This window comes from Lotus japonicus, chromosome 4, assembly GCF_012489685.1.
Source record: "Lotus japonicus ecotype B-129 chromosome 4, LjGifu_v1.2".
Lineage (NCBI taxonomy): Eukaryota > Viridiplantae > Streptophyta > Magnoliopsida > Fabales > Fabaceae > Lotus > Lotus japonicus.
This window is the reverse complement of record NC_080044.1, coordinates 19,604,930-19,631,320: the sequence shown is the minus strand read 5'-3', so window position 1 is coordinate 19,631,320 and position 26,391 is coordinate 19,604,930. Positions and strand designations below refer to the sequence as shown.

At 34.8% G+C, this 26,391-nt stretch overlaps 1 long non-coding RNA gene across 37 annotated transcripts; it reads left to right on the top strand.

Annotated features, from left to right (window-relative positions):
- Window positions 1-10,834: 10,834 nt before the first annotated feature.
- Window positions 10,835-25,076, top strand: LOC130714069 (uncharacterized). Of its 37 annotated transcripts, none has more exons than XR_009011145.1 (15): window positions 10,835-11,043; window positions 11,224-11,269; window positions 12,873-12,947; window positions 13,037-13,150; window positions 13,236-13,302; window positions 14,369-14,511; window positions 15,528-16,648; window positions 17,162-17,217; window positions 17,361-17,483; window positions 17,861-18,106; window positions 18,277-18,447; window positions 18,554-18,647; window positions 18,728-18,820; window positions 19,167-19,306; window positions 20,303-20,614. It is a non-coding gene; the product is annotated as an uncharacterized LOC130714069 (long non-coding RNA). The 37 variants fall into 37 exon arrangements; XR_009011148.1 differs by having other exon boundaries at window positions 10,836-11,043; window positions 17,873-18,106; XR_009011124.1 differs by lacking the exon at window positions 17,861-18,106 and adding exons at window positions 13,509-13,602; window positions 13,796-13,875 and having other exon boundaries at window positions 10,838-11,043; window positions 17,162-17,483.
- The last annotated feature ends 1,315 nt before the right edge of the window (window positions 25,077-26,391 follow it).

The following is a 26,391-nucleotide window of genomic DNA, read 5'->3' as shown; positions in this document are numbered from 1 at the left end:
AATGTTAGATTAGGAAATTTCAATTGTCGGATATTGATTTTTATTAATGCAATTCTTTATTTGTTTTCAATTTTTTTTTTGGATAGGCATTATTTGTTTTCAGTTGATACATACTTGTCTTTTTTATTAATCCAATTAACACTCTCTGTGCAATGCGGCTGGCTCATGTGTTTCCATTATACACGATGTTACATTTATGTGTTGAATTATTTATTTTTACCAATAATAAATTATACATATATTTATAGACAATTGACAAATTTAAATTAGTTTGCTGAAACGCACCGTTTCAATAGAATAAGAAAAAAAAAATATAGCAATCAGATAATATAAAAAACTTGGAACCGACCTACCCCACCCCACTTTCCCTTTCTCCTTTCCTTTTTCCATTTTCGTTCTCCTTCGACAGCACCACTTCTTCCCATTTCTCTCCATCATTTTTATTTGGGTTAAAAACTATAACCGTCCCTGAACTTTGAGCGATATTTGAAAACCGTCCCTCGCCGGAAAATTATCTGAAAACCGTCCTCAGACTTTCAAAAACAAATTGGACCCGTCCCTCCGGCCACCATAGCTCCGGCAATCCCCTTATGTGGCATTCCACGTCATTTAATGAGATGACATGTATTTTAAAAAAAAAATTAATATTTCCTAATTTTTATTCCTAATTAACCCTAAATCCCTAACCACTTCTCTAAACCTAAATCCCTAAATCTGATCCCCTTTTTCCCCAATTCATAAGTTAGGGTTCAACATTCATCTTCTTCCTTTTCTTCTCAGTTCTTCTTCTTCTTCTCCCATCATTTTCTTCTTCCTCTTCTCCTACGTTCTTCCTCTTCTTCGACCTGCGTTAATTTTTTCCCACAGAGACCATCAACAACAGAGGCTCTGAAGCTCTGCTTCAGCAAGAAAGATCGGAGAGAAGAGGAAGAGATCGAGAGAAATTCGGAGACGACGGTGAGAGATCTAAGATGGTGAGATCGAGAGAAATTCGGAGACGACGGTGATAGATCTAAGATGGTGTCTTCTTCTTCTTCTTCTTCTTCCTCTTCTTCTTCTTCTTCTGGGTTTTGGGGATTTTGCTTCTCTGCTCTGGTTCTCTAAAAAAGCTTCAAACTTTGGTCAGGCAATGGATGTTTCCAGGATGGAGGCACAACAGTGTAGGTGAAGGTTGTTCATTGGTATGAATTTTGTGATTTTTTTCTAGGGTTTTTCTGGATTTGGGGTTTCTGGGTTGAGATTATTGGGTTGTGGGCTTGGGATTTTTGAGTCGTTGTTTCTGGATTTGGGATTTGAGAGTGGTGGCGCGTTGTTGTTAGGGTGGTGGTTGGATGGGGGTTGCAGTGGGGTGGGGAATTAGGGTTGTTGGGACGTGGTTTCTGGGTTGGATGGTTGTTTCTGGTTTCTAGATTGTTTATGGGTTGGATGGTGGTGTTTTCTGAGTTTGTTCTTTTCACTAAATGCTTGGATTTTATGTATCAAGACTAGATTTACATTAAGGTGGTGATGGTGCCGTGGTGTATGTTTTGGTTGCCTTTGTGAAGGTATGATTCACGAAAATCATATATTGAAGAAGCAATATATTGAACGTGGGACAGGAAGCAATATATTGAAGAATGAACATTATTTTCTGGACATTAATGAACACTGATTTTCTGGGCATGGATGAACATTGATTTTCTGATTTTTTGGTTTGAGGAAGTTTGAATTTGTGGGTTTATATTTTTGGTTGGTGCTTGTTTGTTGGGGTTTTGAAATTGAAGTTTTATGATGAAGATGATGAAAGCTTAGATGGAGAAGATGGAGGTTAAGATGAATGAAGATGATAAAATGATGAAGATTCAGAGTTTTACTTATTTAATGTTAAATTAATATGTTTTGTATTTTAAAAAGAAAAAATTAATTAATTATGATAAGGAAAAATTATAATTTAAATGAAAAACAAAGATGAAAGGTTTAATCAGTTTAATTAGAATTAATAAAATTTAATTAGGATTTATGAAATTTAATTAGTTTAATTAGGATTTGGAAATGATTAAATTTAATTGGAAAAGAAAAAAAAAATCCAACTAGATTCATTAATTGATGTGGCAGTGCCACATAGGATCGTTAATGACAAATAAGCACGGCGACCGGACCCATGGTGGCCGGAGGGACGAGTCCAATTTGTTTTTGAAAGTGTGAGGACGGTTTTCAGATAATTTTCCGGCGAGGGACGGTTTTCAAATCTCGCTCAAAGTTCAGGGACGGTTATAGTTTTTAACCCTTTTTATTTCCCAATCTTTACTCAAATCAACATCAAAACTATTCACTCAAAAAGCTCCAAAATTCCCACCGTATAATACTCCAATTGAAGAATAAAAGAAGCTGAATCTTTCAAGTGGGTGTATGCTCTTGGTTAGTGTTTTGGGTGCTAGGGATTTTGCTCTAAGAGAGGAGAAGATTACCCACCCCATAAAGAGTATTCACTTGAGCTCAATAAGGTATATTCACAACCCAAAAAATTATAAAGAATGGTATTCTAGTCTATGTTAATTTTGGGTAAATTAATTTTAGGAATTTGAGCCCACAATTAGGGATTTCATGGTTGCTTTTGGATAATAGATAGCTAAATTAAGTTCCTAAGGAGTTGAAATTTGTTGTTGATGTTCAGACTTGCCGATCACGGACTCATCCGGGCATCTTGAAGTTGTTGGGAGCACTCCTCTTGATCCTTCATAGTTGTGAGTGGTTTATGACCATTGTGACATATTTTTAATTACTTTATGTTTATGGTTTTGACTATTTTATTATAACTAGAAGTGTCTATTTATTTAAAATTGGGGGAACATCCTTTCATTCACATGACTATCTTTTATTGAGTTATTTAAGGTTATGTAATCAAATAAATGGATTTGAGAATGATTTTAGTTTGTTTTAAGTTATGAAGTTACAAACTTTATGTATTGAATCATGTTGGGTTGAGAATGACATCTTGATGAGCTTTGATAATTATTGAGAACATTCATATTTGAAACTTTGATATGAGATTGCTTATGATTTTGAAAAGATGATTGTGGGAATACATGTTAGAACCCCGTAGCCGTTAACGGAGGTAACGGCCTAGGTGCACCTAGTTATTTGATTCCCGGTGGAGAGGGCTATCCGTTAGATGGAGCCGCCAGTGCACGAAAAGAGCTATCAACGAGATGTAGCTTCCCCCGATGAGATTGATGAGATATGACATGATTCCGGGTGGAGAGGGCTATCCGTTAAATGGAGCCGCCTCTTGGATAAGATAATCCTTATGAGGAAAGGGCTATCAACGAGATGTAGCTTCCCCCGATGACACGATGTGACTTGAGAAAGGAAAGGGCTATCCGTTAGATGGAGCCGCCCTTAGGGAAAAGGGCACCCCGTAGGAGGAAAGGGCTATCAACGAGATGGGGCCGCCTTATGATTATGGTTCTCTCATGTGTGTTCCCTATTGTATTTGAATTATCGGATTTTGAGTGATTTTATAAATTGAAAATGTTTTAACCGCATTATGATTCTTTAAGTTTGCTCTATGTCAAAGTGACATTGATTTGAGTTAGTAAAGCATGAAGCTTTTACCATGCCATATATGTTTTATGAAAGTGATTTGAGTTATTTGACTTGATCAAATGTCATATTTATCCTGAGTTTTAAAGAGAACATCGTGCCTATGATGTTCCCCTTCTAGTTCATGGTGGTTTATAGGCCCTCACTAAGTCTTTGTGACTTACCCCCTCCTTATTTCCATTTCAGATTCACAGGTAGCTGAGTAGGAGGTTGCTTCAGTTGCAGCTTGTACAATTACTTCTTTTTGGTAGGCCTCCTACGGTTGGTGGCCATGTTGATGTCTTTTGTTGATCTTTTTGGTATTCTGCAGCTATAGGGAATATGTAATAGTTATATTTTGTAAAGTGTAAAAGTTCCACGATGTATTTGATGATGTTACTTCTTGGATAATGGATATGTGTAGATTTGGATCTCTGGCTGAATGATATACCTCTTTAGCAGGTCTTATTATTTTGTAAAAATGTAGAAATACAAAGGAAACTCTGTCCAATTATCGTTTGAGCTTCGTAAGCATGTTTCTTTCTTTATAAGAGGTATTGCAGAAACGAATCATGTGAAAGCAGGCTTGCTAGGCTATGGTAATAGCTTATGCGCCGGTCACGACTTAGGTTTGGGTCGTGACATTTGCTCAGATGATGCCAATTTTTATAATCATTTATCATATAATTACTTATATAAGCTAAACCGTAATTATGCATTGACATAAACACAAAGGATAATAACGCATAAGGGGTAGCTCAGTTAGCAATGCAGAAATAGAAAACTGTAACACCCCAATTTCTCAACTGATGAGTCACATTAGTAACCTAACAAAGTCTAAGGACCAATCTGCAATCCCTAAAAACCAAGGGAATTTTTTTTCTGTAAAACAACTAAACACTTCGGCTAAAAGGTTGGAAACATACCATAACTTTATTTAGATAACTTGTTTCCCGATATACAGTAATAATAGTTTACAATACCATAAGTAAGGTTCAGAATAAACATGCGCACTTTAACAGTGGCGGAAGCAAGACTTTAATAACAAAGTTCTCATAAAGTAAAAGAGACTCCAACATAATCCACAAGAAGAGAAGCAAAGCTGCTTCTCATACCTCTACTCCACCGCTTACAACTCGATCTCCAACTCGAGTAGCTATGCCTCGGCGGAAGGATCTCCATCGCCTAATAGCGTTAAGCGCCCAAACAACAAGTAGCAAATAGAAAGGGTTAACTCCATGCAATTACCATGTATAAAAGAGAAAAATCATGCTGTTCGAATTTAATTACCTGGCATGGTAAATAACTAGCAACATAACTCAACTCATATATCAACAACTTAAACATAAATCGGACTCAGATAATAATAACCTCAACAATGTAACATCAAATCAGATATCAATAAACCAATACGAAAATCCAACAACATAGGGTCAGGTGTTAGTTCCCTATAATGCAACTATATGCTGCTAAGAAAATGGATCGATCAATATCGTCTCTCAAGACGGGACAATGATAGGACACACCTCCTCATCGCCACTTATAACGTCATACATGACGGGACAATCATAGGACACACCTCCTAATCGCCACTTAACGTCACACAAGACGGGACAATCATAGGACACACCTCCTGATCGCCACTTAGCACCTCGCAAGATGGGACAATGATAGGACACACCTCCTCATCGCCACTTGACTCAAGCCCTATATGCCAAGTCAGACAATAACAAAGCCCACCCAAGGACCAATCCAAAGTAACCACATGTTCCATCCACTAGGAAGCAGTAACGACAGAAACCAGTAAACGGCCGAAGCCTCTCAGAAAACATTTTCCAAATTCAGCATAATAATCATAATCATCTGCCAATCAATATAAACATCTTCATCTCAAACACAGGCAGTGCGATAAAAGCATGCAAGACTCAAAGACGCTCTAAAACCGAGTTACCCTTACCTTCGTGAGTAGAAGTTGGGCATGGAAATTGCGAACCTAGAACAAAGAAAACACAATCATCAACACAAGCTTCACTAGGAGCAACACGATCTACTAATACTAATCGAAATCGTAAAGAAAGCCTCTAAAGCTTCAGAGTTCCTATTTAGGCACAAATTGACAACGGAGACTTCGTTCGCTAAAACGAGCATAACTCGAGCTACAGAACTCAGAATGACACGAAACCGGCGCCAAAATTTCGACAATTGAAAGAGCTACGCAATGGCTCAGGTCATAGAGACCCAAAAATTATTTTTGGACACGGTACCCAAGCAATAAGGTTTCGGCCACTATGGAAAATAGGGTTTTCGAACTTTTTCTTCGATCTAAATCAATTCACAAGGTAGTTTTAGGGTAAAACTAAGGCAAAGAAATTGTCGGAACAATTTTCGGACAATCGGGTCGAAATACGACTATCCAGGGGCATTTTGGTCCAAAATAAAGGCTCAAAACTTCAAAGTTATCAGTTCGGAAAACAAATTTGACAGCATTGATCCTCATGACATCCGTGACAACAAATCCTAAAGGCACAAAGTCAGATTACAGCTTTTCGACAATAAAGTTTCGAAATGTGCGACTAATGGGGTTTTGAATCAATTTTTCAGATCTTGGACAACTGAATCGCAATCGGCGATTACTGACAGAGGTTTTAGACTCATGGGAACATAAGGAACATAACCCAACCAAGAAATCAAGGAAATCGGACAATTTTAGAAAAAGCTCAAAACTGTGAGCACAGAAACGACTTCAGAAACGCAACAGAAACAGTAAACAGAGGTAGGATTCATGCTAGTTACCTCAATACCTAGAAGTAGGGACGAACTGCACGAAGATTGGTCAAGTTTTCGCGAAAATTTCTCCTATCCTCCTCTCTCCTTGCTCGCGGCCTTGAATGGGTGAGAATGAAGAGATTTTGCTTTTTCGAGCTATTTATAGGCAGGTGAAATCGCGGGAAAATGAAAATTTCGCGATTCCGATTTTTGCAGCACGTCCACCGAGGAATTCTAAGAGAGATTCTGGCGTCAGAATTCCAGAACTCAAAACAATTATCTATGATTTGGGAAAAACGATATCTAAAATCCCAAAGGCGGTGTAAGTTAATCTGTCCCGTTAAACTACTTTTTGCTGTGATGCTCAGACGACAAAACTTCCTTCTGAAGAAAGATTGGAAATGTCGAAACAAATCTGGCAACGCGGACGGAAACTTCGTTAGAAGTCCCGAATAGAAAAAGTCTTCATCCATCGCTCGAATCTAGGGTTTCGAAGCAAGGAAATTAGCGTCGTCGGACTTCCGAAAAGTGAATACTATCGTGCGTACAGTCCAGAGTTCCGAAATGAAACGCTGGTCGAAGGAAAAATAAAGAAAATCTTTAAATTTTCCAAGGATTCGAAATCTCACTTAAAACGTTGCTCTAAAGCGAAATTAGCCTATTCTGGACACGCTTGCCATAAGGCGGGTGTGCAGACGACTCGCTCTAATTCCTAAAATGACTACGCAACATTCCTCAAGCAATTCCTGAACTTTCTTCTTCATTAATCTTTCTCAAATATCAAACTCCTGTCACGCTTACACTGATTCTACGCGTGAGTCGGAAATTAGCTTGTTCTGAAAATCCAGGTCTTACAAAAACGTTTTTGAATTCGTTTCCCACACAATACACTCGGGAGTAGAAATGACAATGGTTCTTGGCTGCTACAAGAAAACAGAGGTTTAGCACTAATTATGGACTCGCGGGGGTTGGACAACTAACGGCAAATTTGGCGCCACTAGGTATACTAACCACAGTTCTAGGCAACCGCCGCCAAATGCATCTTTATATCAGCGGGTTGTCTTTTTTTTTTTTTTTTTTTTTTTCTGTTGGTGACTAAAGGAGGTTTAAACCACCGTGGATCTATTTTTTTTCTATTGACGTCTAAAGGCGGTCTGAACCGCCGCTGGTGCGCTTTAATTTTATTTTTTTTGCGTTTCATATATGAATAATGAATAATAATATGAAATTGCAATAAATTTTGAAACAGTGTCAATAAGAAAATCAAATGGAGAAAAAAGAAAATGCTAAGGCAAGGCAAGAGTGAGTGGCCAATATCAACAGAATAAACTGTCATTTGCATGTTCAGAATTCAGATGACTTCATCAGAAAAAATTGACACACTTGTCAACAATGAGAGTGTAATCATCGCATGGCTAAATTCGGTACCTGTGAAATGATATATTCTGCTTGTTGTTTTGCATATATAATAATACTCAGATGAATGAAGTTTCCCAATTATAGGCAGTAGTTCAACATCTGACAAAAACCTGCATAGATTGAGATGAAAACCCAATCATGAATGATAGTATGCTATGAAGATACTACCATAAAGATTCAAAGAAAGTAGACCAATGATGAAAAATATAAGGTAAATACCAGTCACCATCTTTTTCAAGCTGGGCAAACGACACTCCTGCTGGAGCATCCATAGAATCATCATAATGATGTGAATCATTGTGACTTTCTTCATCATAGTTTCTTAGCAAATCAAAGAGCCCATGCAAAAATTCTTTCAAGTTAACCATTCCATCTCCATCCGAATCTCTTTCCCTAAGACATAAAAGGGTACATCAAACAAGAGTAAGCGAATGCAGTGAGACAAATAAGCAAGTTGCAAATAGATTGAAGACTCCCCTTAACTTCAGAAAAATAAAATAAACTAGATATTGTCCACATTTCTAATATGTGGCACAATAGTCAATACTCAATAATTAAAAATATTTTCCAGTATTGTAACTCCTTCGTCCTTCCATAGGAGGCAGATGAGAAGCAAAATTCAAATTCATGAACAACCTAATAAAAAATCCATCCCTTATGAGAAATCACCTGGGATAGCCCCAAAAAGGATTGAAAGATTCAACTATAATCTTAATAGGGTGCAAGAATTCAGGTGACCACAATAAATCCAGTTTTCAGCACACAAATTGCAATTTTATTGAGATTAAAGATAGTCTCGAGTATTAATCAGGACATATTAGGCTACAGATAGTTTAGGAACAAAAGGATGGCAGTCAAGAATATTTTCAGGTAATAACAGTATAATATACAGCAATGCTGCATATTTCAGAAGCATACACCATATCCCCATGTCTGTCAGCATCTCCTGCTTAATGGAAGTTTCATATTTAGACTAGAAAACATGCAAAAGCAATCTCTCTTTTTCTTGTTCATTCTCTCATGGGCATACTTTTCTACTGAAAACTGTGAAGGTATGAAGAGTTGAAGTCCTAGTTTTATAACCAAAGTCTATGCTTGTTTATCAGTCCCATACGTAGCCTACAATTAATGGTATTTCCCCCTGAAGAGTTTTTTTCTACAGGAAGAATATGATCACAGACCAAAGCATTTCTTTCAAGCTTGTTCATCCAAATAAAGCTGAGCATTTCTTTCAAACTTGTTCATTAGAGAATGGGTTTAGTTAGTTATTAAGTTGTAACTTACTTAATTAGACAGTTAGAGACTAACCACTTACAGTTATAACTACTTTACTTTCTGATATATACATATTGTAATACAGATACATAATTCAATGAGAGAATGAAATTTTTTCCTCATTCACAGTTTCTATAATTTACTCTCTCACACACAGTTAACTTGTTTTCTTTCATTTCAATATTGATCATACGATTCTCCATTTGCTATCATCTCTTTCACACACACTACTTTCTCAATTTTTGTTCTTTCTTCCCCTGTTCGATCATCATCAATGGGGGACAAGAACAAGAACCAGAACAACAAAGCTCTATGGGAAAAGGTGAACAGCATCACAAACTGGGAGACACGTCAGAAGTTCTCTTCCAAACTCTTCAAGCCTGGCTTTCTTGACATGTTATTATCAGAGGATGCAGAGCATGCAGCACAGTTTTACAGTGAAGAAGAATTGACTCAGATCAAGGAATTGAAATCTCAGCCTGGATTGAGAGGAGGAACTTCAAAGACTACAGAGGAAAATCAAAAGAAAGGATCACGTGTGAGTTTCTCAGTGAAGCAGAAAAAGAATGCACTGCTGATGGGGTTGGTATGGAAGTGACTCTGTTGGACCCATGTCTCAGAGAATACTCTTTGGTCTTGAAGAAGTGGAAGATGAACCGTGTCTTCGTCTACAACCTGATCAAGAATTGGAACAAAATTGTATCTGAGAATGAGTTCCAACAAGACCATGAACTCCATATTTGGTCTTTTAGGGTCAATACCAAACTCTACTTTGTTCTGAACAGAGTCTGAGTCAGATTAGGAATAGGATCAAAGAATTTCAAATGTATAATTATTCTTATTAATCCAATTCTTTAGTATTTTTTCCTGCTATTATGTGTTCATCTGAATTTTTACTAAGTAAAAATTTAAGGTTAAACCAGTTTCAGGAAGAAGATTGATTCTTATTAATCCAATTCTTTAGTATTTTTTCCTTCTATTATATGTTGTATCTGAGAATCAACTTGAAATGGTTATTAAATGGCCATAAAATGTGTTAAAATTGGCTAAGGGTTGAAAATGGTTGTCATATCTACTAACTTAGGGCCTGTTTGGTTTCTTCATTTTCTGTTTTCATTTTCACTAAAAAATGAAAATCAAGATGGAAATGTGTTTGCTTGGAAAAAAGAAAATGTTTTCAGAGAAAATGGTGCAGAAAATGGCCCCAATTTTGAAAATAAAAAAACAACGTTTTCTTTATTTTCAAACTTTCAGAAAACACGGTGGCAAACTTGTTAATATGGTGAAGTTTTTTCATTTTCTAACTATTTCCTTTTTCGGTAATTTGATTGCATTGCACCCGCTCTTCCATAGTTCTACTTGTTTTTTTTAAAAGATAGTTCTACTTATATATACTTTTTTTGGGTACAGATAGTTCCATTTGATATATGAACACATATATTATTTTATTTTTTATTCATAAACTATTCATTAATGAGATATAAATTTATTGTTATTATTAATTTTTTTTAAAGGTACATTTTTTCTAATGTATTCTTTTTCTAATGTATTCTATATATTATCGATAGCTATTAGAGTAATTCTTCGAGTTTCTGAGATCACGTTAAGTGAATAAGTTACTTCTAACAAAAAAAATTCTCATACGCATCGCTCAAATATCGAACTTTGAACTAAATATTTAAGCAACCGTGGACTATATATGCTTTGTTTTAAATGTATTTAAAACGATAATTATTAATTTTCTATTAAAAATAGTTAAACCAAACATGTTTCCAATATTTTTCAGTTTTTGAAAATAGAAAATAGAAATTCAAAACAAACACATTTTCACCTTTCTTCCGTGAATTCCGGCCACCATCGTCCCACCACTTCACGCAACTGCCCATCGTTTTGCACCTAATCCCTAATCTATTCACCGACTGTGCCACCGTCACTTCATCAACCGCTGTAATCGTTTGGATGCTACTAGGCTATGGAGCTCATCTGTTATCTATCTTCGCTTCTTCCTATCTGCAAACCATGGTACTTTTGACATCTATCAACTTTTCAAAACAACTGTATTTTCTGCTTTACAGGTTGTCATCCTATACCCTACCTCCTCCTCTAATTCCTTTACAGCTCTCTGATTTGATCTGGAGAATTCTAAATTCGTTGCTATAAATTGAACCATATTGTGCTGAGATGTTCATATTGTGTTTTCAGGAAGGAAAGACATGGTGTGTATGCAAAGCCAGCTGATCAAAAAGAGGTGCGGAATTTTTTCACCACATTCATGCTTTACTATAAATTCGTCATCTCTGTCTGTTGTGGTTCATTCGTTGATGCCTCAAAGTGGCTAAGGCCAAAGTGGCTGATCTCAATGAAATTATTGTCATCTCTGATGATGAAGAGAATGGTGATTGAGTAATATGGCCCTTACTACAAGGATGGTGCAGGCTCTGTGTAGATTGCTGATATTATATATGTAGGAATGTCAAAATTTGTTATGTCTTTTTGATGCCTGAGCTCACAAATGATGAAGATTGGCTTAAAAGACAACAACCAATTTATTATTATTATTATTATTATATCTGTAGGAATGTCAAAATCTGTTATGTCTTTTTGATGCATTAATTGGAGTTGGTCATTGGCCTCTGAGCAATTACACACTCCAATTTATATCTGTCTTATCTAGGTCCTAAGTTCTCTTTTCTTGTAATATATAGGCATCAGTGTTAGTTGGCTGGTAGAACCAGTTGATGATCTATTTTGAACTTATCTAAGTTTGTCATCTTTAGGAACTTCTGTTATCTAGCTGGTAGATCCAGTGGATGCTTTATTATGAATCTATCTAATTATTCTAGAATCCTTTGCCTACTCATTGACTGTTTTTAGCATTACTTTTAAATTATCCTTCACTAATACGCTAAGATGTGCATTATACTTGCCAATGTCTAATGAGATACGAACAAAGCATTTGTAAGTCAGCAGGAAACTAAGGTTGTTTTAATTGTATTGTTGTTTAAGAACACCTAAGTCTTATATTTTTTGTGTCTAACTACAGTGGCACAGGAAGGAGTTATTCTAATTATATATTTATGGACATAGATACAGTTACTGTGCCATGTTTCTTTATTTCCAATATAAAAGCTCTTTTTATTGCTAAGTATATCATGAATACAATTAAATGCCAATAAAACTCAGGAACCTCATTTCAAATGTGTGGTAGATAATTTGGAACAAGTTAAGATAGTCTCTTTGTGGTATGCCTTTAGTTACCAAATCAAATAAATGCAAAAATATCCATATAATGGTCCCTTTATTTATTCTCTTTTCCCAATGTCGAAGTGATGTAGTTTTTAATTAGAATAAATATAAAAGAAAGGTGATATGATTGATAAGTAGTTTTTCTTGCTGAGTATCATGTACTCCCCTATTGTATCAGCTATATCCTACCTTGTGCATCTACTAACTTAAATTGCAAAATCCCGTTGCACTGTTCATGGCCATCTTTTTTTTTGTTATCAAGTGAAGGTTTGTTGGGCCTATTGGGTTGTCTGGGGTGAACCTTTCTGTTATTGTTACACGTTTCCTATATGCTAGCTGAAACCTACTTCATTATTCCTTTCTCTGCCTTTCTCTTCCTATCCTCTGAAGCTACGTTGTACTGATCATGTCCATGGAGCTGGCCAGCTGTTAATTATGCTTTACAGGTTGTGTGTCTATTGCATAGCAGCCCCCAACTCATCCTATATCTGACATGTATTGTTGGTTTCTTTTTATCTACCTTTTTTGTTCTGCTTATAAATTGAATTGTGAGATGTTTCTCGGTTGGTTGTTCATCCAATGAATGTGTTTATTCCTTTCTCCAGGTGGTTCTGAAGGTCTCTTTGCCCAGAAAACTCTAAAGATAACTGACAGTGTTCTTTCCACATACAAGAGTCAAGGTTGGTTATGGCAAATGAATTTGTTTTAGTTTGTCAATTATCTTTCAGAAAATTATTAACTCCTTATGACACTATGGCTACTTTCTTAGGTGGTTGTGATTTGCTTGGTCGGACGAAAGATCAAATTAGGACCACAGAGAAAGTTAATGCTGCTCTTGCTGCATGCAACAACTTGAAACTTGATGGCCTTGTCATCATTGGGGGTATACTTAATCTTACTAGATCTTCATTTATGGTTTTACATTTTTAGAAAGAGGTGTCTGAATGTTAAAATACATTATCTATTAGGGGTGACATGAAACACAGATGTTGCCCAGCTTGCAGAAACGTTTGCTGAAGCAAAATGCCCACCAAGGTATGGTTGGGACTATCTTGTGGATTTTGTAATTTTGTCATCATAGATACAAGACAAGGGCTGCTTATAAAAGCTCTATGTTTGAGATTATCTTTTAATTTTTGTTACTGGTTTAATCTCAGAGTTATGTGTTGTACTTATTCATATCGTTTGGTCTAATTTCAAATGTATATTTTGCATAAAAATATATTGATCACAATTGTTAGGATTCTGCTGGTGGTTGGCGTTCCTGTGACTTTGAATGGAGATCGTAAAAACTGGTTTGTTGAAACTAATGTTGGTTTTGATACCATTTGTAAGGTATTTGTCCAATGTGGGTGAGAGTTTTAGTTTTAATGGGGTTTAAAATTGTTTTCATGTGATGGAGCTCAATGTGTGAATTTTTCTGTTTGCTTTAAATTGAAAATGTGATGTTATCGCGAGGGTGTCAATTTTGACATTCTAACAGCTATTAGAAAATGTGATGATTGCCAATTTGGGTTCAATATGATAGGCCAGTCTTTATTTGATTTTCGTTTGCCTATTGACCAAGATTAAGATGCTTCATAAGGATGCGATTTGAGCGCTATCAAGGTACCTTCTACCTCCCAAAACCCCTGCTAATTATACTTTACAGGTTGTGTGTCTACTGCATAGCAGCCTCTTAACCCATCCTATCAGACATGTATGGTTATAAATTGAACAACATACTGTGAGGATCTTCATCTGTTCCTTCATAATCGATTTATCCATTTTCTTCTGCACTATCCCTCTTTGTTCTCCACTATTCACTTGGAGAACTAGGCTTATAGTTCTTCGGATGTGGGAAATTCGTCCAGTGAGTAAACCATTGAGTCCATATTCCCTGCACATTGTTCTCTTTTATGCTGAGGTTTTGAAAGAAAAATAAATCTTTATCCATCTCTCATCATTCGTTAATCAGTATTCCTTATAGCTTTTGGATAGATGTGTGTAGCTTTGTGTGGATTTGTATCTATTTTCCTTTACTTGTGTTTACCTCTTAGTTGTTGCCAACAGCAAGAAAAATTTGCCACTGATTTTCTCTTTGGTGGGGATTTAAATGCAGTTGGGGAGTTATTCAGTAACCTGAAGGCAAAGTTTTCTTTCAAAAGAAAGCAGGAGACAAGTTTGACAGTGTCAACCATTAAAGAACATTCTAATCATTTGTTGAATCATCTTTCTCAGAGATTGGATCCATGACTGGCTTGCGTAAGTTTCTCATTCTTCTAGGCAAGGTTTTTTTTTCTTTGTTTCTTTGATATAATAGTATGTAGAAGGAACATAGGGAGTAATATCCATGATGGCTTATGGAATAATTTCACCTGCAACTAAGTGAGTAATTGTAGAAGAAAATAAAGCAGAAAAGAATAATTATCTCTAAAGCAAGTAAAACTTCCAAAGAACACAAGTGAAATAGATTGGTCTGAGAAATGTAGTCTCAAGGCTGTGCATTATCCTGAATTTTGAAGATGCCATGATTCATTTCAAGCTACAAACATAATATAATGGTTGCACATGAAGTAGCAGGTCAAGGTTGGACACCTTTGGCCTGGATATTTTGCATTCATGAACATTGAAATATTATAATGATTCTTTTAATTTCCTTTTAAAATCATGTTTAGAGAAACTTTATAGTGTGTGTTTCTTGCCCTTGGCCTGGTGGTGGTGATAATTTGTTTGATAATATAATGACATTCATGTACCCTGAATTATTAGATATGATTGGCTTATCCATCTCACGAATTTACCTCTGCAAGATCTTTGTCTCATGTCCTCAATTCTTTATTCTTTTTTTTTATTTTACAATCTTTAATCATGTAGAATCTTCTCAATTATTCGGTCTGTATGTTCTTCATATGGTTTTGATTATTGAAAAGGTTTTAATATGTAATTGTGATTCATCACCCAAAATAGGTTATTTTAATACTAATATCATTTTGTTATTTTTCTTAGTTTAACAATGATTTTTATACATGTGCTTTTTTCGGGACTTTAGTTTAGCAATTAAAATCTGAGGCTCATGTGTTCATGAGCTTCAATGTTTCCCTTTCCTAGGATCACCATATATTTATTTAAATCACATGCTCATGTGTTCTTGACCTCCTATGTTTTCCATTTGTTCTGATACTTCCTACTCGGTTTTGTTCCTTTTGGTTTGGGCACTTCAGTCTCTAGCTTTGTTGGATGTGGTTTATAATCTGTTCTACTTTGGGCTTCTTTAACAGGACTGATAATAATCAGATGCGGAGACAATGATTATCAATGCTAAAAGGAAACATGTAACTCGTGGAAAGTTATTCTAAATTTCATTCTTCAATTTATTTATGTTAGTAAAGAGTAAGTTTCATTTTAGGCTCAATCTTCCATTTGTTGAAATGCAAATCTAATACACGCGGTCCAGGTGGTAACCCTTCAAATGAATTCAAAATTGTCTTCATGTATTTACTAACTGCAATAGTTTAGTGTATATCTTTGACTATATAAGCCATTGTTTATTTTGATATACGTTTTCCTTGGTCCTGCTGAGTTGTCTCTCTGCCTCCTTTCTCATCCTACTTTATTTTATTTTCTGCTTCTGGTTTCTTCTAGGATGTCTCTTCCATTTCTTTCTTCCTCCCTCCATTTTTATATGACTATTAATTTTCAGCTACAATATGAAAATTCATTTTTTCTTTGTTTTCAGGTTGATCCAAGCTTCACTTTGATGGTGGTTGTTATCCAAGAGTGTAGCCTTCATTTGCTTTGGTTTTTTTTTCTTCTGTTGCTCTTGAAAAGTACACTATTCAAATAACTCCAAGAATTCAGCCTTCAAAATTTTGATTTCCTCAATCCAGCTTATTCAAATTGTTGTTTTGTTGTAGTAATGCCATCATGTTTACCACTAACATGGTTGGTTGTGTCTACAATCCAATTACGGTTACTCTGCCGCCTTTGTGGTTTGTGTAAAATCAATTGCAGTTATCTCTATATATGAGTTTGGTTGTGTTGGTGCTTTGCATTGTGAAGTTGCATGCCCCAGCTATGAATTTCAAACTCATATCATTGAATCTTACTCGGTTTCTCAATTATCTATACCCCTTCTTTTTTTGCTACACCAGCTATTGAGTTTTTCAATCTTGGTCTCACCTACTGTGTTGCCCATGTTCATAGGATTTACTTTGATTTTATTGTGTTGATGAATATTTTATTTTTTGGTGATTGTTTTATTCATGAATAAGTTTATCCTTCGCTATGTTTTAATCTGTTCCCGGAGTGTTTGGTCTCTACTGTAACATTTGATCTTTTATTATTTCTTAATAGGTTGTTGAAATTGAGACTGAGATGAAAACTTGCTACTATATGTCGTGTAAGCCCTCTTTCCATATTGTGCCTTTTTCCTTTTGGGACAAGGTGTGTTCACACTTTTTTCTCATGCCTGAGTTATGCTGATTGGATTATTTTTTATCATTTCATGGGCTAATGTTAGAGAAAGTCATGAATTCTACAGCAAAATATTTACAAACAAACCTTATTGATTGAACTAGACTAGGCCATTTTGTGAACTAATGCTTGATGATTTATTGTTCATGGCCTCATGGTTTTATTTTATATGCTTGTGTACATTTTTAATATGTAATTCATTCTACAACGCTTTAGATTAAAAACGCTTTTAAGCAATATTCTCTTATTCTTTAAAGCGCTTGGAATATAAAACGCTTAAGAAAGTATATATCATTTTACAATGCTTTATATGAAAAACCCTTTAACAAATAATGCTCATAAAATAAATATATCATTTAATTCACCTGCCACTAAGTTTAAAAAAAAAACACCCCCCACTCAAAAGTCTAGATCCTAATTTTCTTTAACTGGCTAGCAGTTTCTGCAAGAAGGTGTGTTCAAGAGCTGTGAGAAAGACGCGCGACAAGGATTCAGGTAGCTCTCTCTCTGAGAATCCGAGTGACACAGCACCTCTAAATCTCCTTCGCCGCCGGAGACTTCAACGCCAGCGCACCAGCCACCGTCGAGCCAAGCCTAAGTCTGTTATCATCACATCGCTTCTCTTTTCTCCCTTTCAGGTTGAGAGAAGCTCTCTCTGCGACAAGCTTTATCTCATGCCGAGACTCAAGCATCTTCTTCCACATCATCTCCAATTCTCACTCTGTTTTTTTGCAACAGAGACAAGGTTTATTCCAAAAGTGGTACATTTCTTAGGATTTATTATCCTAATTTTACTTAATTCTTCAGTAGTTGCAAGGATTTTAATTCAACAATTTCATGACCACTCAAGTTTAGGGTTCTCTGATTTCGATTCTAGTATGATTATTTTTCTTGTGAATATGATTTGTTTTTTATTCTTTGCATTTAAGTCAACTTGTGTGCTTGGTTAAGAAATATTGGGGTTGATGTACATAAAGCAGGAAGTGATGCAAGGGAATTTTTAAGTGCCCACCATGTGTTCGATAAATTGTCAATATGAGGTTCAAGAGTAATTAAACGAAATGAAATAACAATTTGTGCTTTGTGTGCATGTGTGAATGCCTTTTATTGCTAAAATTTTCTGTTAACATCATGGTAGCTTTGCATTTAGGGCTACTTTACAAGCCTGTGATGTTGCTATTGAATTTGAAAGCATTGAAAAGCTAAATGTAGTAGAGCTGAAATTCCAAGATATCATCAATCCTCTCTCACTTGATGCTTCCACGGGAAGATTGACAACATGGATAAAAAATGGAACTTGATTCAACACTAGGATTGATGATCCCCAATGCTTGGTCAACTGCTAAGGAGTTAAAAATGATGAAAGATTAGGTGAATAGATTAGGTGAATTGATGGTGACCTTAGCCCCTTCCTTTCTATGTGTTTTTGTTATTTAGTTTAATGAATATGAAGGCTAAGAAATATTAGATGATCATTACAACTTTCAAATAGTTTCTTGGAGCAATTTAATTCAAAATCACTATTACTTATTGTCATCCTTATTCATGTCTAAGGTACTAATCGAAGGAAATTGCAAGGAGCTGCTACAACACTTTCAGATGCTACGCTTACGAAGTCTCCCAATATGGCTTACCTCCCTGGGGGAATCAACTTGCTTATGGCTCTTAATGCTCGCTATTGATTGATGTGGGTAATTTAACTCTGTACATTCCAACTTCTCTCAGGTTCGTTCAAATTTGAAATTTTATTCCACTATGGAAATATGTCATTTTACCTCTCAAGCGTTTATGATTTTGTTTATGCTGGATTTGATGGCAAACTATGCCATAGGTTCTGATTCCGGGACTTGAAAGTGTTGGTTGATTATAGTTCAATTATCAGCTGCTATAATGAGAAGACCAAAGAAGAAGATCTGAAAGCAATGGTAATTCATGCTTATTATTTTACGAAGACACTATAAGTTTCAGGAATTTGATTTATGGCTAATACTGCTTCATCATTTAGCAAGTGGATACGACAGTTTTGGGCCTTTCACAAGAAGAGGCTGAAAATAAACCATCATACATTGCTTCCATGGGAGTGTACATATTCAAAATGGTAATACTTCTTGATCTGTTTTGGGATAGATAATTATCTATGAAACTGCGAGAGATTTCCGTACAGTTAATGAACTGAACTATAAGTAAATAATTGGTCCTGTTTCTAGCTAGTCATTTCATTTAGGTAACACTTTCCAATTGCAAATGACTTTGGATTAGAGGACATTCCTGCCTCTGATAGGGAGTAATTTACTTCAAAGTGTTTAAAGGGAATTGATAACTTATGATTTTACCCATGGGGTGGTGGTATTCATCTTTCTTTTAGTTGTATTAGCCTTCTTGAGTGCTAATGATACACATTACACAATGTAGACTTGATCACCTTGGTCATTTTCTATTTGCAGTATTAGAAAGAAAGATAAGGGATTCAGGTTTCATCCAACCAATGAAGAGCTCATATGTACTACCTCCCACAGAAGGTTCTTGACAGCTATTTCTATGCTATAGCCATTGCGGATGCTGATTTGCACAAGTGTGAACCATGGTATTTTCCTTCTGAGACTCTTCTCAATGAGTTTTAGTTCCTCTATTGTTTTTATTTTTCAGCATTCTGGTACCTTCAAATTATGCAATTTCTTTTCCTTGCTTTTCAATGTGTGGAGGGCCAAAATGGGTGAAAGGGGTGGTATTTTTTCTGCATGAGAGATAGAAAATACTGAACTGGTCTAAGGACAAATAAGGCCGCATGCAGAGACAAAGAGATGTACAGGACAAAGACACTAATTGGAATGAAGAAAACATTGGTCTTTTCCCTAATCATTATTTAACTATATCTTACTATTCCCATCAACAGAGTTTAGAGTTATTCTGTTTTGGAATTTTGGTTCTTACTTGATATTGAGCACCAATGTTGGATTATATATTTTAGCAATCGTTATATTAGTTATGTTTGGTGAATTAGTACTCTGACAGGTGCTTTTGTCATAATAGGTAACTCAAAAAAAAGGGTAACTTTGCCGAAATTTTGAATAAATTAGCGACTAGTTCGTTATTAAAATACTTGGAATTTTAAATAAGAAATACTAGAGGGCACAGTTCAAAAAATACTTTTACATAATTTGTTATTCTTGAGCTTTATCCCTTGTTCTGAATTGCAATTCCCAACTATTAGTTCTTGTTTGAATTATCATTTTCTATGCTAGATTATTGTCATATTCATTGTGTGAACTCACTTCATGTCTGTTGTTATGTGATGTTGTCGAATGCTTGCTGCTAGGCTAGCACTCTGCTCTTGTTATTGGTGCAGAGGAGCTTCATTTTGAGTATCTTGGCAGATTTTTTCTAAATCCCATTTATATGTGAAATGTTAATTCAGATCTGACTTCTGGATTCAGTTTGTGCTCTGGCTGAAACTTTTTGAGCTTCTCTTCTCTTTCCTAACACTTGTGCAAATAAGAGATAATTTATAGATTAATCAATAGCAGAAATAATATATGCGTACACTTCATGTGATGTGATGTTTTTGGCTCTTCTTATGCAGGCCAGTTAGATAGAGCTGCTCATAGAATGGGTACAAATATCATTCGTATTCAGGAACACATACTAAACCTGGGATGCTTCTGGCAGTGCTTTCTACTTATTTTAGGTATCAATTAGATAACATCTAATGTCTGACGACCTTTGTTAATTTTATCACTTTCAAGGCTTTTTGTGCATGTTGCAGCTCAATTATATATATATATATATATATATATATATATTGATTAGTTTTGTTTTGTGAATTGGAACTGTCACATGTGTTTTGACAATTGATATAGTGCTTAATAGTATCATCAATCTCTAAATGTTTAAACTTGAATTTGGATCTAACTTGCCATTTTTGTAAATAGTGGTTGTTTGTTGAACTAGATGTAGTCACCTTTGGCCGAAATCATGGACTCATTGTTCCTGTTTATATGAATATATGCTATAAATCTGACTAAACATAATAATATTGTAAAATAATTATAATATATACATATTTAAATGATTAATTTTAACTTATATAATTGGAAAGGTTGTAAAACAATCAAGTACGATATGTAAATCACTTCCTACTATAAAAAAAGTATGATATGTAAATTGCCTAATTCATTTATAAGTTGTAGAGTTCAGTTTAATAAAATGATTACAATCAAGTATATTAAAATGATTAAATTACCCGTTATGTTTAATTCATTTTAATAAATGGTATAATTCAATTATAAATTGTCTAATTCATTTTAATAAATTGTAGAATCGTGTCTCCGTGCATCGCACGGGAACAATCCTAGTTAAGTTGAATTATGTTTGTAACTTAGCTAATATCTATTGAGTGAGTTATGATATATACACACCTCTCCACTTCTTTTCCACCTCTATTTTCTTTATTTTTCTCTTCTTTATCAATCAAAACACATATCAGATCTTTACTTTCTCTCTCCTATCTTCCTATCTCTCTCTTCTTCCACCTCTCCACACCTCAAAAGTGAGGTGTGAAGATATAATTATCCTTATCGGGTCGAAGAGCCATTTGATGAGTCCAAGAGTTGAATGGTGGGACCAAAGTGAATAATTCGTTATTTTAGGAGTACCAAAAATATGATAAAATGAAATTTTCTTTCACTTTTCTAAATGGTGTTAATTAAATATGAGTTATAATCACTGTAGTTTAAGTGGGCTAATAACATTTTACACGTGTCTTAGAAAATGACAACTCATGATATATGTCAAATTATTACTGAGTCATTCAAGGATAAGGTGATTTTACCTCATATATACTTGTGATGTAGAAAACCCTTACTTTTATGATAAACTTATGGTTTTTTTGAAAAATTGACTATGGCTATGTTTGGCATGTCATTTCAGCTAGCTTATAGCTTATTTGACTAGCTTAAAGCTTATTTGACTAGCTTAAAAGCTCTTCAAAAGTGTTTGGTGAAGGAGCTTATTTTAGTAGCTTAAAGCTTTAAGCTATAAGCTATCTCAGGTAGCTTATAGCTTAAAGCTTATAGCTTATTAAATTTATTCTCATTTTTATCCTTATTATTTTATTAAAATTCTACCATTACCCTTATATATTTATAAAAACACTAAACTTATTTTCCCCTCACACTTACGTATGCAGTTTCCGCCACCATTCTCACCACACCGCTGCGCACCACAAGTATTATAAATATTATATTAATAAAAATAAATAAAAATAAATATTATATTTTTAAGATGATATATAACTGTAGCTAATAAAAATATTTAAAGTGATAATAATTTTAATATTAATATCATATTGGTATTAATGTGAAAATAAAGTAATGTTAAATATAAAAATAATTATACAAGTATGTCCTTTTATGTCATTTTACAATTTCAGCTTGTTTAACCGCTAGTTCTACCAAACACTTTTGTTTCAATCACGTAGCTTTTCAGCTTTCAGCTATCAGCTTTCAGCTAGCTTATCAGCTTTCAGCTATCAGCTAGCTTATAAGCTTTCAGCTTTCAGCTAGCTTATCAGCTAAACATGCCAAACATAGCCTATGTGTCGGAGGAATTTAATGGCAATGATTCCGGTTTGAATTTTTTTGCGGAAGGCTTCTTGGCTAGCGATGCTGCCAATGGTGAGAGCTTGTGAACTCTCAACTCGAATCATGGGGCCTATTTGGTGGATAAGATAGTGTAATCATATCCTGATCTAATTTTGTTGTTTGTTGCGCTAGCAAAATAGGATAACACAATCTTGTCCCTTATCTTATCATGTTCATCATATGTAAAAGTTATCTGAAACGCACTGTATTAGTAGTATTAGTAAGTTATATTAATAAAAAAAGAAAGAATGAAAGCCAGCTTATATTGAGAAGGAAATAGCAATGTGGGTAAAATACCCATTTCTTCTCACTGTCGAAAAAAAAAAGAAAGGTGGACTCCATCCTCTATTCCTCAATTTCTTATTCCAGCACCTTCCTCCCACTTTGATTTCACTCTCCATTTTCATTCCATATTTCCTCCATCATTTCTTCACTCAAGCTCTCTTACTCACAGTATTTGGAACTGTGAAAGTGGGTATTTGGGACTCTTCTCATCTCTTAGGTAGTGCTATTTAGAATTCATTGAGGTAAAATTTTCAACTCAAAGATTAAGAAATCTGTTTTTATGGCATGAACTAGTAGTGGGTATTATCATAGCATAGTAGGAAATCAAGTGTTTGTGTTATTTTCATGATTTCCTTTAAAACCCTAAGTCTCATAAATTGGGTGTTTTGCCTAATCTCTTTTGTTACCCGTTATTGATGCGTAGATTCACGGGGTGACGCTTCTCTTGGTCAAGCGGAGGGCACGGGAAGAGATTGAGCTTGCTCTTCATAGTTGTGAGTGCATAGTTTATAAAGTGGCAAGTTTTTATATTTAATTTTCATGGGAGAAACACAAAACTATATTTTCAGTTCAAGCTCTTTATATATTATATCTTATGTCCATGAGTTTTATACCATGTTTTGAAGTACATGAACTAATTGGTGCCTAAACTCAGTTTTGTTGTTGTTGCTGCAAACCTTTGGCTTTTGATCACTTGTGATGTTTTTTTTTACTCTATGCGTTGTGATATTTAAGCTTTAAGTTTCTTTTTAAGGATTTTAGAAGATTCAAGAACGTGATGTGATGACTATGTGAAAGTTTAGAAATTAAACTCATGAGAAGGAAAAAATGAAGCTTAATGAGATTTGAAATGTTAGTACATAATAATATATATATTTTTGGTATTTTGAGCTGAACCTAAAACTATATAATATTCTATCAAATCTTATGTTTGAAAATTATGTGATGAGTTATATTTCGGAAAGCCGTTCGTCGCAACTAAGAGATAATGCGACATATTTACCGTTCGTCGCAACGAAGAGATAATGCGACATATTTAGCATTCGTCGCAACGAAGAGATAATGCGACATATGTACCGTTCGTCGCAACGAAGAGATAATGCGACCTATGCACTTTTTGTCATAGTATAATACCGTTCGTCACAACGAAGAGATAATGTGACTATGCAAATTCGTGCTTTTTAGTAGCGTACCGTTTGTCGCAACGAAGAGACAATGCAGCCTATATGCATATAGTTTGTGGAGGTGATTGTTGTTGAATGATGAAGGTGCTTCCCAATTTGACTTTTTTACATGGTTAGTACAATTTTCAAAAAAAATTACCAAACTAGTGCAACTTTTGTTTTAATTACAAAAGTAGTGTAAATCGCCAGTTGAAGTGGCGATATCTCTTTTTTTTTAATTTTTTTTTATGAAATCGCCACTACCAGTGGCAACACCAATTTTTTTTTTTTTTTTTGACTTTGTTTTTTAGTGACGGAAATGTGTCCGTCACAAATTCCGTCGCTAAAACTTTTGCAACGGATGTATTCACACTTCAATTTCCGTCGCTAACTTATTTTTCATTATTCACTGGGATTTTGAGACGAAATATACTTCGTCGCAAATAGAATTCCGTCGCTAGACATTTTGTGACGAATGCTATCTCTCTTCACATTGGGTCACTAATACCTTTTATATTATACTAGGATTTTGTGACGGATACGATTCCGTCACTAACAAATAAAGTAAAAAAAAATAAAAAATTATAGGGTGTCGCCACTGGTAGTGGCGATTTCCCAAAATCAAAAGAAAAAAAAAGATGATATCGCCAATGAGATTAACGATTTACACTAAACCTGTAAATAAAAAAAAAGTTGCTCCATTTTGGTAATAAATCTTCCAAATTACACCATCTAGGTAAAAAAGTCTCCCAATTTTTGTTATTCCGTTATTGAATTTAAAGCTTGTGTAAAAGTGTATGGAGCTTTCAGAGATTTATAAAAAAGTCCAAGAGGATATTGATTTAAAGTTTCTTATGTATATATATGATATACCAAAAATCTGGTTTTAATGATCGTGCCTTAAGTGCTTCTCCTTTCCGCGCACTTTATTTATTATGCCTCACTAAGTCTTTGTGACTTACCCCATTATTATTTCCATTTTTTTTAGATTCACAAGCAGCTGTGTAGCGGATTTCTGGGCCTTGCTGAGTTACCTAGGAGTCTTCACTTGTTTTGGTATGCCTCCATTGTGCGGTCGCTAGTATGTTCTTTTTGGTCGACTCCAGTATGATGCAGCCAAAGGGATAGAGAGTCGTTTTCTGGTTCTGAGTTGTAATTATTAAACTCACTATGTTAGCGCTTTGTTTGGTTTGTACTCTTAAGACCCTATGATGGTGTTATTTTGTTATGATGTAATATCTGGTTGCTGGGTTTCTAGATATATGTTATGACAGGTATTTATCATTTTGATGAGGTTGATGTTGAAAATACAAAGGAAACTCTGTCGAAATTTCAGTAGAACTTGATACTTTGATTTATGTGTCCATACTGTGGTCTTATCTATAGGCTTGCCAGGCTAGTAGAGAGTTTGGTTGTTGCTAGTCTGTGCGCCGGTCATGCACCTAGAGTGGGTCGTGACATTATCCTTATGAGGGAGCTGAGATAGAATTATCCTGACAAGATAGGAATACGATTTTTGGTTCTTTTTTAGCACCCTAACCCTAAATTCAATCATTTCTCTTATCATACTCTTATCTTATTCTGACCACCAAACGAGCCCATAATGAATTGTGTTGAAGATTGCACAAGAGGGCGATAGTGAATTTATTGAAGGGCATGTGGAAGAATTTGGGTCATTGGAGGATGTCACATTTTTATTTTGGTGAAATACTTGTGCAAAAGGATTGGAAGGAGGAGAAAAATCAAAAGTATCTAATCAATTTTTGATGTACAAAAAAAGTTACAAAAAAGAAAATTAGAATGAAGAGACTATGGAAAAGAAGGGGTAAAGGCAGTCATGAGCAACAAGAAGAGATTTCACCAAGTTGTAACACCCAAGAGAATTCCATAGGGCTACGAAAACAATCAAGTGATCATTTTTCTATTAAACACACAAGAGCAATCGCTAAACTTAGGCTTTGGCTATGTTTGGCATGTTAAGCTAATAAGCTAGTTGAAAGTTGAATAGCTAGCTGAAAGCTTATAAGCTAGCTGATAGCTGAAAGCTCATAAGCTAGCTGATAGCTGATAGCTGAAAGCTGAAAAACTACGTGATTGAAACAAAAGTGTTTGGTAAAACTAGCTGTTAAACAAGCTGAAATTATAAAATGACATACTTGTATAATTATTTTTATATTTAAGTATTTAACATTACATTATTTTCACATTAATACCTATATAATATTAATATTAAAATTATTATCACTTTAAATATTTGTATTAACCTAAGTTATTTATTATCTTAAAAATATAATATTAATTTTTACTTATTTTTATTAATATAATATTTATAATACTTGTGGTGCACAACGGTGTGGCGGGAATGGTGGCAGAAACTCCATACGTAAGTGTGAAGGGAAAATAGATTTAGTGTTTTTATAAATATATAAGGGTAATAGTGGAATTTTAATGTAATAATAAGGATAAAAATGAGAATAAATATAATAAGCTATAAGCTTTAAGCTATAAGCTACCTGAGATAGCTTATATAGTTTAAAGCTTTAAGCTACCAAAATAAGCTCCTTCACCAAACACTTTTGAAG